At 37.2% G+C, this 13,466-nt stretch overlaps 2 protein-coding genes across 13 annotated transcripts in view; one reads left to right on the top strand and one right to left on the bottom strand.

The window, feature by feature from the left end:
- LOC139970087 (uncharacterized) overlaps positions 1–12,521 on the top strand; it is an 853,056-nt gene extending 840,535 nt beyond the window's left edge. For all 8 annotated transcript variants that reach the window (XR_011793966.1, XR_011793964.1, XR_011793963.1 and 5 more), the window contains 5 exons: positions 538–648; positions 4,504–4,651; positions 8,800–8,912; positions 9,355–9,449; positions 10,115–12,521. The gene's annotated coding sequence lies outside the window, so the exon portion shown is untranslated. The remainder of the gene's footprint in view (positions 1–537; positions 649–4,503; positions 4,652–8,799; positions 8,913–9,354; positions 9,450–10,114) is intronic.
- LOC139970049 (uncharacterized) overlaps positions 1–13,466 on the bottom strand; it is a 245,528-nt gene that overhangs the window by 46,774 nt on the left and 185,288 nt on the right. The window lies entirely within an intron of this gene.

Below are 13,466 nucleotides of genomic sequence, written 5' to 3'. Positions count from 1 at the left end.
CGTTTAAGAGATATTTCCAGGAAACTCCAGCACATGTGCTTTCTACATATATTTTCTGTTGCAGTCCTATGGAAGATAGCTCACAAATTTGTTAGAAATATTCCAGCAATTTTCCAAATATGTCTTTTATTTGGGGGGGGGGGGGGCTTCACAACTCTTAGGACGTAACATGGAGTTGATCAGTTACCACTTCAAGTGTTGTAAATAACTGACTGTATTGATTACCTCAGATGCAAAACATATTCTTAAATAGCAGTTTTAAGATAAAGGCAAAGGTGCTTTGAATAATGATATTAGTCCTGTGCTGTTAGCTATGTCAGTCCAACAAACCCAAAGATAAAAACAGAAATAGAAAACAAAATATATGCTGCCCTGAGAATACAGCTCTATAAAATATTCATATATGCTTATTAATAAGACACAAGGAAAGACGTTGATTTCTGTTACAAAAATGATCACAGACCTGATGAATTTTCACATTGATAAATTTAGTGAATGGAAAGTTGAGTTATTTTGTATTTTCTCTTTCACCTCCAGGTGATACCATTTTCAACATTTCTTTGGTACATTTCCTCCAAGAAAATGAAAGAAAAAAGCAAGTGGGAACACATCACTGATGACATAACTTCCTTTGTGGCGGAGATTTTGGTGAGTCTTTACATACTAATTTCTCAACAGTCAGTTTGTGAAATTGTTATGGGTTGTGCTGCATACTTTTGATCAAATCTACAGGCCATATGTATGTAAGGACATCTTGCCGAACTAGTTCTATAAATAACATCAAATGCTTTTTTTTATGATTCCATTTGTTTCATTGTGTAGAACTAACAAAATGTACTAAAAACAATGACTAGTATTTGTATCTGCAAAGAGGTACACAGTATACCTTCATGTAGCCATGTACCACATTTTAATGGCAGATGCATAGGTTATCTACTACTTGAAATCGGTTTGCAGGACTAGGAGAATGGGACCCCTTCTCAACCCCCATTTTAAAATAGGATTTCAAAGGGGGGGGGGGGTAACAAATCCCAACTGACTTAGGTAGGTCCTGCACTATTATGGAAAGACCAGAGAATTTAAAAATGGCTGAGGTGTGGTCGTTGGCTTGTTGAAGGCAAATCTCAGTAGCCCCGTCCCTGAATTCTTTTTGAAAATTGATAATTGATGTTAACTGGTGCACCCCGAGGCATAATTAGACCACCAATTAGGTCTAAAATTGGCTCCATACACCATGCAGTTTTGCCTATGAACAATGTTTTGTAAAGTCGTAAGGGGGGGATTGGAGCGGGCCGGGAGGGGTTTACACTTGTAGCAGTGGCCTTCTTCTCAGCTGAATAGAACATTGCCCCCTCCCACCCCTCCCCGACTTTTATCCAAGTGTATAATTTAGAAATTTTCTGATTAATGTTGAAATACCAACATACTTTCATCTCGTCATTTCAAACGTCTTTAGGAGAAGTCACGCCTAACAATGTCAACAGTAATAATTCTCGTATTGTATAGCATGTCATCGGGAAGCGATTAGAGGGGTGGGCATAGGGTTGTGAGTCGCACGTTTTCATGCAGATGGGAACAATCTCAAGAAGTGACGGGTGCGTCAGCCCCCGCCCCGGCAATGATACGCCTTTGGGTCAACTACATGATATTCACAGGAAATGTGCTCAATTCTCAAATCTCATGCAAAATTTATTTTTAGATTAATTGTATGAGTTACGGTACTAGATTTGGGGTAACAATTAGCAATCAGGTTGGAGTGTATTACATTTTATCTGTGGATGGCAATGTTGCATCGAAGAACACATGTATAGTGCAGTTCGCATATAGATTCTGGTCTAATACCGAAATGCGCCATGTTCCCCAACGACTCGGCCGAGTTCGTGACCAGCCACAGTTTTTTTCATAGCACAATTGTACAACTGTTTAAGGCGTCCATACACACACGTGGGTTATGATATACCATATAGAGTATATATACATTAGTGAGAGAGGAAAAATGGAAACGTCAAAATTGGAGTTGTCGGTGTAAGGGGTAGGCCGAGGCGCATGCCCGTTCCGAAATCCTTGATCCATCACTGGCTACTCTGTGTATATAATATGGATCAGCGCTGTAATTATGTCACTGTTCCTCTTTCTCTTCCCGGTGTCTTTGGCGTTTTTCTTCTGTTCCCTCCTTTTCTCCTTTTTCTCTCTTTTTCCCCCTCTTTTTTTCCTTTTTTCTTCTCTCTTTTTTTCCTTCCTCTCTTTCTTATCCGGGGGGCGCGCGCCCCCAACGCCCCCCCTGGATGCGCGCCTGCACAAGTTTAATAAACACAAGTTTTCACTTGTTTGTAAATGCGGCGTACCAAATGTGTGCAGTTCGCATGTAGGCTACTTGTGTACGACAAAAAAAACAGTTAAGTTCTATGCCGGCAAACAATTTACCTGCGTCCTCTTCGATGCTAGGTGAATATCACGTCTTAAACTACGATTTAAGAAACGGCTGTTTCAAACATCTCACTAATTCTTTCGGCGACTTTAACCCCTATTCATTGAGCACAATAGCATAACCTGCGTATAAACTCGTACAGGGATTATACGAGGTGTCTACGCGGCAATTTGTTTGTCAACGATTTTATACGCGATTGTACTTGTTTATACGATCCTGTGCGCGTACACATGTCCAGTTATACATGAGCGGTACTGTAGACTATTTATTTAGGAGTATTTATATAATTTCAGTTGAAAATGACCAACCTCCCTATTTTCCCCTTATTCTCCCGGTTTTTGGCCCTGAAAAATGTTATTCTCCATATTTTGGGGTCAAACAGATTAGGTCTGTATGCATCTATCAAGCTTCTTTCAGTATCCTACACTTCTCGATGCACAGAGTTACATAGGAATGGTAAGAATTAGGTTAATCTGGTTGTTGTGACTTGATTCACCAAACTGCTGGCTAGTAAGCATGGTTGAGGAGTTAAATTCCCCTGCCACCCTTTATCAATATCATGTCATGATAACATTTCTTCCTTGCATATTTGAGAGCTGAATACTGTTTAAAATAAACACATTTAGAGGACATTCAAACAGATACAAGCACTGGTATCTATTAGGGTGGTGAGCACTTGCCCCCAACCCCCTTCCCCATAGCCTCCAGCCCTCCACTAGGGCTGCAAAATCACTATCAGAGAACATTAAATATCTGAACAGTGAAAATGCCTCAGCTAAAGTCCGAAGGGACTCCCACCAGGGCTTAGATTTATACTTCATAGAAATTACATTTTTCTCTCTAACATGTATTTACATGTTTTAAACTTAGTAGAAGAAGACAGGAAGTAGAAGAGATGTTACAGGGCTATTCTGAAGCCCCCAGTACCCGGCTAGGGCTCAGATATTTATATATATTCCACAGTGTAAAATCAGATTAAGTATTTCTATTACTGACATGTCCTCATGTGCTCAAAATTGCTAGCAGATTCCAGAAACTATGTGAAAATACTGAAGATTTGGAGAGCTTTGCAGTACCCTTGTAAGTCCAGCCACTATAAACAGAGAACACAATTGGAAATACTTCCTACTAATCTGAGTATGTACAGCTGTGAATAAAGAATTGTCACTTTATACTTGATAATTTTTAAACATTGCTGAGCCAGTCACTGCAGTTGGTTTTAAGAAATCTAATTGGTTTTAAAACTGATCTAACTTCACCGACTTAGTACGGTGGCTTAAAAAAAATATATAAGTGTCCCCAAATTTCAAAATTTTGAATTTTCTTTCTCAATATTTGGAATTTTTATCTCAAGATTTTCACCTCAAAAGTCAAAATTTTGACTTTTTCATCTCAAAACTTTTTTAACTCAAAATTTTGAGGTTACAAGTGTCTTCATCTGCCAAATTTGTAGAAAGAACTGTCCATATTGTATGGCTATTGACCAGCTGAACAGGGTACTTTATAAACCTTTGGTGATCTAAAATCTAGAAATAGACCCCCCCGAGAGTGGTTTAACTAGGTCAATGTAGCCAATGCAATCTCCAGAGGCTTGGTTCCATTAAAGGAAGAAAAATAACACATCCACCAAAGCTGACACACTAAATTAGATACAATTATCTCCTAATGAGTGGAAATTCAAAAGACATTCTGTCCTCATTACGAAAGAGAGGTGCAAAATCTCACAAATTTCTCAGTCAAGCCCAAACCATGCATGGTTGGGTTTGTGTGAGGTTGGACTCTCCATTGGGAGCTCATTAATATCACTGCACCACACCTTTATATGCCACTTCCACTAAACAACGGACAATCCGGTTCAAGTTTCATGCTTAACTGGCTAATTTTTACACTTAATACCTGGTTATTGGAAACTGAAGTGTACTTTCCTTCCTCTGAATTTTTTTCTCTGTGTTTGTCCATGTATACAGGGTAGTTAGCCAGAGACATTCACATATCTATTTCTGACTGACATTCTCAATTTCTCCTATAATTAGGACTTAAATCTCATTCACATCACTTTCTTTTCTCTTCATTAGGGTAATTTTGAAGCGAGCTACTAAGGTATCACCTATTCCACCTGCAGTTACCAGTTTTCGAAGGAAGTCACATTCATACTGTGCTGACAAGGACAATGAATGGTTCATCATCTGATATTTCTTCCATGTGATGGTAATCACATTAATGGTTAGTATATAACAGTGATAGTAATGTTTCAACAACCTCTGGTAGGTTTTTGGTTCCTTGCTTTAGCAAAAGGAACCTATGCAGTCAGGTTGGCGTGTGTGTGTGTGTGTGTGCGTGTGTGTGTGTGTGTGTGTGTGTGCGTCTGTGACACTTGCTTGGGTACGCTCTATCTCAATAAGGGAATGTTGGATTGAGGCCAAACTTGGACTATAGATCCGCCATATGGAGAAGGTGTGCCCTATTGTTTTTGGTGCCCACAAAGGTCACCAAAGGTCAGTTATGGTCCAAAAATGGAAAATATTAAAACTGCAATAACTCCCAGTGCCAATGGGTGACAAGGTTGATATTTTGGGACAAGTTGTGAACTGGTTAGGGGAACATTTTCAAACTTAACGGTCATGTGATCCGAGGTCACCAAAGGTCAATTAATGATCAAAAACTAGTATTTTTGCGATAACTTGAGAACGAATTGTCCGTTTGGGTTGGGAGTTGCCTCAATGTCATCCAATTGTCGACCCGCATCTGGGTGACCCTTGACCTCAATTTGACCTCTGGTGACCTTTTCGTGTTTTGGGGATTTTTACAGTTTCGATGCTATTTTCAGATGTCAAAGGTACCTTCTGATCATAAATGTCAATAGGTTGACCCTGTGTGACCTTATGTGCGAAGTTATATGGGGTCAAAGTTTTTCGGTCGGAGTTAGGATGGTTGTACAGACTTTTCGTTTTGTTTTTTGGAATCAGGAGATTAAACTACATCTGAAACCAAGGTCAAAAGGTCAAAGGTCACATTAGAAAAAATGTGCTTATTTTGGGAGGAAACGAGCAAAAAAGAAAATGTTTGGTTTTGATGCTGGATTTGGATATCAAAGGTACCTTCCGATAAAAAATGACAATTGGTTGACACCCGTGTGACCTTCGTGTGCGAAGTTATACGAGGTCAAAGTTAATTTTCAGACATTTAATGCAACAACTCCCAGTTCCAAGGTGTGACATAGTTGATATTTTTGGACAAGTTGCAAATGGTATAGGGGAATATTTTCAAACTTAACGGTCATGTGATCCGAGGTCACCAAAGGTCAATTAATGTCAAAAAACTAGTATTTTGGGGGTAGAAAATGGGCAAAGAAAAAAATGTTTGAATTTTTATAGTTTGATGCTCTAATTTAGGTCTCATCAATCAAAAATGTCAATAAGTTGACCCAACGTGACCTTTGTATGTTAAGTTATATGAGGTCAAAGTTAATTTTCAGACATTTAGTGTAATAACTCCCAGTGCCAAGGTGTTACACAGTTGATATTTTGAAACAAGTTGCAAATGGTATAGGGGAACATTTTCAAACTTAACGGTCATGTGATCCGAGGTCACCAAAGGTCAATTAATGATAAAAAACTAGTATTTTTGCGATAACTTGAGAACAAATTGTCCGTTAGGGTTGGGAGTTGCTTCAATGTAATCCAATTGTCGACCCGCATGTGGGTGACCCTTGACCTCAATTTGACCTCTCGTGACCTTTTTAGTGTTTTGTGGATTTTTAGTTTCGATGCTATTTTCAGATGTTAAAGGTACCTTCTGATCATAAATGTCAATGGGTTGACCCCCGTGTGACCTTCGTGTGCGAAGCTATATGAGGTCAAAGTTAATTTTCAGACATTTAATGCAATAACTCCCAGTTCCAAGGTGTGACAAGGTTGATATTTTTGAAACAAGTTGCAAATGGTATAGGGGAACATTTTCAAACTTAACGGTCATGTGATCCGAGGTCACCAAAGGTCAATTAATGATAAAAAACTAGTATTTTTGCGATAACTTGAGAACAAATTGTCCGTTAGGGTTGGGAGTTGCTTCAATGTAATCCAATTGTCGACCCGCATGTGGGTGACCCTTGACCTCAATTTGACCTCTCGTGACCTTTTTAGTGTTTTGTGGATTTTTAGTTTCGATGCTATTTTCAGATGTTAAAGGTACCTTCTGATCATAAATGTCAATGGGTTGACCCCCGTGTGACCTTCGTGTGCGAAGCTATATGAGGTCAAAGTTAATTTTCAGACATTTAATGCAATAACTCCCAGTTCCAAGGTGTGACAAGGTTGATATTTTTGGAGTAGTTGCAAATGGTATAGGGGAATATTTTCAAACTTAACGGTTATGTGATACAAGGTCACCAAAGGTCAATTAATGATAAAAAACTAGTATTTTTGCGATAACTTGAGAACAACTTGTCCGTTAGAGTTGGGAGTTGCTTCAATGAAATCCAATTGTCGACCCGCATGTGGGTGACCCTTGACCTCAATTTGACCTCTGGTTACCTTTTCGTGTTTTGTGGATTCTTTACAGTTTCGATGCTATTTTCAGATGTTAAAGGTACCTTCTGATCATAAATGTCAATGGGTTGACTCCTGTGTGACCTTCGTGTGCGAAGTTATAGGAGGTCGAAGTTAATTTTCAGACATTTAATGCAACAACTCCCAGTTCCAAGGTGTGACATGGTTGATATTTTTGGAGTAGTTGCAAATGGTATAGGGGAATATTTTCAAACTTAACGGTCATGTGATCCGAGGTCACCAAAGGTCAATTAATGATAAGAAACTAGTATTTTTGCGATAACTTGAGAACAACTTGTCCGTTAGGGTTGGGAGTTGCTTCAATGTAATTCAATTGTCGACTCGCATGTGGGTGACCCTTGACCTCAATTTGACCTCTGGTGACCTTTTCGTGTTTTGTGGATTTTTACAGTTTCGATGCTATTTTCAGATGTTAAAGGTACCTTCTGATCATAAATGTCAATGGGTTGACCCCCATTTGACCTTTGTGTGCGAAGTTATTTGAGGTCAAAGTTAATTTTCACACATTTAATGCAATAACTCCCAGTGCCAAGGTGTGACAAGGTTGATTTTTGCAAATGGTATAGGGGAATATTTTCAAACTTAACGGTCATGTGATCCAAGGTCACCAAAGGTCAGCTAATGTTAAAAAAGTAGTATTATGGGGGGAGAAAATGGGCAAAAAAAAATGTTTGAAATTTTACAGTCATGCTCTATTTAGGTCTCACTGATCAAAAATGTCAATTGGTTGACCTCCGGGTGACCTTTGTGTGTGAAGTTACATACAAGTTCAAAGTTAATTTTTTGACATTTAATGCAATTAAATCTCAATGCCAAGGTGTGACATGGTTGATATTTTGGGACAAGTTGTGAATGGGGTGGTGGAACATTTTGAAACTTAAAGGTCATGTCATCTGAGGTCACCATTGTTATCATATCTGTTGACACGCTTGTAGGTCTCTTAAATTTCTTACATTTTCGACGCCATATTTAGATCTCAAAAGTGCCTTTTAATAAAAAATCCGATCACATTTTGTGATCACAAAAGTGTTGGCTATAGTGTTGGTTACTTTATGGGAACATGTAGGACCACAATTACTTGGACTTTTTCAGCCCAATCTTGCTTGATAATATTATGTCTATTGTCATATACCCCAAGCAAGGAACCACAGTGCCCTTGGGCTCTTGTTTGGATAGCATCTCAGATCAAGGAATACTCTTTTACCTTCATTCACTCTCACTAAATTAATTTTGTATCAAGTCTTAACTCATCCACTCAAAATACATCTGACAGAATTAATCCCTAGTAAGGACATTAAAATGATCGGATTCTTGCTGATTAATCCAGTAATTGGTATGTTTGTAATGAGCTTGTCATGACACAATATTTGCCCAAACACCCTCTGATACATTTTAACATTTGCCAAACTGAAATAAAAATTGCCGCCTGAGACTCAAATGCATAAAGTCTTCTAGAACTTCTGGCACTCCCAGAATGGTAAGACTAGAAGACAACTTGTTGGTTTGTATGAAAGTAGTTTGGGTTACCAACAAATATGTCTTCTGTTTAGGTATTTGTTTCCCTCAGATTAAAACCAAAAACTCAAAATATCATTTTAGTTATCCCATAATGTTGTAAAAAAAACTATTTCAATGGTTCTAACTGAACACTATAGACTCAAGTACATGCCACAATAGGTACTTTGAGTAAAGCACTCTTCTTTACTGTGGTCCAAAAGTTATCACAGACCTCTTTAATTTTCACCTTGATAAATCTAGTGAAAGAAAGGTTGATTTATTTTGTATTCTCTCTTTGACCTCCAGCTGGTACAGTTTTCAACATTGCATTGCAACGGTTTTCCTGTATATGTCTTTCAAGGAATTGAAAAAGAAAATTCAAACATCCAACATCACTGATGACATTACTACTTTTGTGGGTGAGTGTCTTTACAACTCAATTCTCAACTTTCAGTTTTTGAAGTGGTAATGGGTTTTGCTGAATACCTTTGATCAAGGCAATAGAGCTGTATTAAGTAATTATATTTTAGTGTATTTATGCATATTTATGCATATTAGACCACCAGACCCAAACAAGAATACAATGGGATGTATAGTTACAGCCCTGATCATAAAGTGATGTGCATATTCACGTGTGTTTTTATTTGAAAGGAATATAATACATTTATGAACTACATGCTGTCAACTTCCAAAAGTGATCCCAACATTGTGACAAGATAATTATTTCATTGGTTATTATCTTGCTTTTCCACAATTTTCTTTCATGGACCAGGCCTGGGCACTAACATATTCTTTACCACCCCAATGCAATTTGTTTGCTTCACATGTGTACTTATATAGTTCATTCCTTTTCATTTAAAGCTGAGAAGAAGTCAACCCACAACAGCATTCCATAACAAGCACATCAGTATTATTACAAAGGATAATTTAAATAACCTGCTTTCGTGTCTTCCAAGGTTAGCCAAGAACCATTTACCTTTTTTTTATGATTTATAATATCACATTTGTTTTATCAAATCATTGCTGCTACATTTAGACAATGAGACAATGGTCATTTTTCCACACAAAATAATAGGTGTTTTGTGCATGCGTGCTGTCGGGGCCTTTTTTTTTGATGTGCTATATTTCTTATATTTCCGACTAAGGGATTGAGATGAAAGAAACTTATTCAGAATGTCCAAACTTTTCTGAAAGGAAATTTAATAAGTTAGTAACGTTGTTGTCTATCCACAATGAGAAGAAAAATCAAAACCCAAATGATTAAAAACAAAAAGAGTTGAACTGTTAATTGCAATAAACTGTTGTAATATAAATCTAAACAATGTGTATGGTAAATATGAGTCACAAATATTAAATAAATTAAACCAAGACGGGTGAACTTTTTCAACTTAAGAACTTATTCTGGTGTAGTATCAATACACAAATTGATAATTACCTGATTAGCTGAAGCAACTTCAAGGACTTGTATGGTAGAACTCTGTAATAATTTGGAATCATCCCAGGAAATGTCAATATCCCTTGAAACCAAGTCCTTAACTGACTGCCTGAATTGGTCTGATTGTTCTTCTTGTTCAAGCATACAAAGAATTGCAAACTGACGTCCCTCTTCGGTTTCTTGCAGGTGTTTGATGATGATGTCTGCTGCTGACTTGTTGAGTCCACATGCAAAGCGATAGACATACTGGAGGTCAAGCGGGTTGATGCTGTTCAATGTTTCTTTCACTTTGATTGATGACGCTGCTGAAGACGCTCCTGCAAATCCAAGCAGACATATTATATGGGTTTCAGTGTGTATAGTTTACTGCAGGCATCATATCAAGGTGGTGACACATTATAATAGTGTTACTGTACCATAGCCTTATTTGTAGCATCCAATCGTTAATTTAATTAGCAACCATTGTATATATATAGTTATTTGTAAAACTATCATTCACATGGTGTATGTTAATGATGTTTTGTTTGATGGTGTTATGACATCATTATTATCACTGTAATTAAAACATGAAACAGGGATTGATTCAAATTTGTGCTAGGCAGTAGACAAAATGGAGACATAATGGCATATAGTATTAATGGTCTATCTGAGGTTCAAAGAAGGATTCACTGTGCCTGAAAGAAACTCAGACAAATATGTCAACAATTAATGTTATATTTTGTGAATTAGGTTTACAACCCTATACCTAACTACATTACATGCTTCAGTGTTTCATTTTAGGTCTAAGCACATGCCCAGTGATTTTGCATATTAACCCTGAAACCTGCCTTAATTGCATGCTTTGTTACTGCTTTGTAAGTACTGACAGGCCAGTATGACAGTGAATTGTAACCCTACGGCTGCTTTGTTGCTGCATTGTTTTAAGTACTTAGAGGCCAGTGTGACAGTAAATAGAACCCTGAAACTTGCCTGTGTGGCATGCTTTGCTTCTGCAATGTAAGTACTGACAGGTCAGTATGGCAGTGAAGGTGGCATACTCCTATTAGCGTCTATATCAAGCTGCCCCAAGTGTTCTCCTTCAGGAAAAGTGCCAATTACGAGTAGGAGAACAACTTTTTTGCTATGTTATCAATTAGGATGTGCTTTTTTGTGGCTTGGATGTTAAAAAGCATGAATGGAAGCACATGTGGTGCAAACATTGGGTCAATTGAGGCAATTTTAGACCAGTTAGCCCTCCTAGGAGCAGCATACGAAAATTGTTTACGACTGAGTAAAGAGGTTTGTTTACAAGTGACTAAAAGTTCCGGCTCTCAGCAAAAATTCTGCATGGTCTTAGTACGGAAAATTGATAGTGGCAAACTTGTCAGCTATCCAGTGATGGGTAGCGTTTAGGATTAAAGACATTACTTTTGTGATATAGTGTGTAAGTCAATGGGGCTTTTATTGGGTGTAGGTCTGCGCACAGAACAGGATGGCTTACCACAGTGAAGTCATATGCAATGTAGTGAGTGCTATCATCATCATTATTATTCAATTTAATGTAGGTCAGTCTGACTGGCTTACCACAGTGTCCCATTGCTTATGCTACTTGTCCAATTTTTTGCCCTGTGAGGACTTCATTAATTAAAGGTAGGGTCAATTGGGGCCAAATGTTATATGAAGTTATTTGCAGCCAAAGGGAAGAATGAGTCAAATATGCATCTCTGCTAGATGCTTGCTCACATTGTCACAACGCTTGATCAATTCAGTCTGTGAAGGGGCACATTAAACAACACAGAAAAAAGTCATAGCTTATTTTGTACATATAACAGTGAAAACTTAGAACTGGATGTATTTCTCTCAACCAGGCAAATTTGTAACATACTCTAACAGACCTATTGTTTTGGTCAAGTGCTCATACTATTGTCAATGAATACGGAAATGTATGAGTGGATGTATTACTATGTTCTAGTTCTAGTTAGTTGTTTTAGTTGGTCCTTTCATGTCAGTGAAACAGAGAGCAAACTGTGGAAACTTGTAAGATATATATATATGTTAAGAATGGAATCATCGTATATTTGAAGAAGCAGCTCGTTGCATGTAATCTAAACCTCAATGTTTTTGCATTCCTGGTTAAGATTTAAATTATCATGTTTACAACAGTACACTGAGTATTTGGCATTGAGATTGATATCCTAGTGTACGACATTCATGCTGATACAAAAATACTTGTTTATTTGTTTATTACTATGGAGTACGACCTTAAGTTCCTTTTTCAGTAACAGATTACTATGCAAATTATTATGCAAATAATTGGGCATATGCATTATACTATTGACCTCAGGTGAGTTAGGGTCATCAGTGTTGCTGCTCTATAGTTCTACTCTGCTAGAATTGGTAAAGGTTTTGACAAATACTTCTTAGCATATTACCCTCGAAATTGTCAACTTTCTTTGAAAAACAATTACAGAGAAAAGAGAGAATTTGCAGAGGATGATTTAATTTTATGAGGTCATGGAAATAATATTTTGGTTTTTCTGATATTAGGTTTTGACTGGTTTGTCACATATTTCACTCTTACAATGTCACCAAATTACAGATTCCTTAAATGTAATTTATTAGTTCGTGTTCTTGTCTCAATACTTGCAAACTAAATTTGCCTAGGATGAACATAGTCACAGCGTTTGTTTACGTTCTAATATTTTGTGTTTTATTATAGTGGTAGTCGACCAGGTCATCTATGAAATCTTTGTGAGATGAGATATTATCAAAAGCTTCATTTTTAATACATTTTGGATTAGGTTGATTAAACAAATAATCGAACACTAAAAGGAACATGGAATCATATACGATTTTGTAAGGAAAATACCACATGGCTATTTTGATAAATGATTGAAAAATGATGAATACAAACAAAGATATTTTTAGCAGCGTTGTCTTGATGATACCATTCATTGTACTGTTGCCAAATGCAAAATATTACCAACTCTATATAATTCATATCTTTGTGATACAAAATGTGATGAGGATCTGGTTTATATATTTACTTCCATATTTTCTATCTTTGCCTAAGCATTTTTGAGAAGCAATCAAAATTAACCACAGGAAAAGCATTTTAACAATATGTGGGGATAACTTTATTGAACTGACGAGCAAAAATAGCAAACATCTAGTGAATATGCTGAATAACGTGTTCTTTAATAGATACAAAAGTCAAATTATTCAATATGGTTGTACATTCACAACAATGTAAGAAATCGTGTCCATCCTAGATTACCCAGATGTGTACAACTTGCTTGTAAATCCAGTGTAGTTAGCTTTTTCCGACATTGCTTTGATCTTCCCGAGGGTATCTCTACCTTTAGGCGCTCTTGTCTTCAATACAACAAGCATACATATAGAAAGATCCAAACCCAAATCTTTGTTATGTTGAACTGGGTCAGTGACAAATGAGGACTTTATTTACTTACATTGAAAAGCGTGTTGCATAAATGTTAATTTACATATATATATAGCAGACACTGTGGGTTGGGGGTACGAGGAGCGTAAGCTGTTTACA

This window comes from Apostichopus japonicus, chromosome 7 (assembly GCF_037975245.1).
Source record: "Apostichopus japonicus isolate 1M-3 chromosome 7, ASM3797524v1, whole genome shotgun sequence".
NCBI classification, from domain to species: Eukaryota; Metazoa; Echinodermata; class Holothuroidea; order Aspidochirotida; family Stichopodidae; genus Apostichopus; species Apostichopus japonicus.
This window is presented reverse-complemented; position numbering and strand designations above follow the sequence as displayed.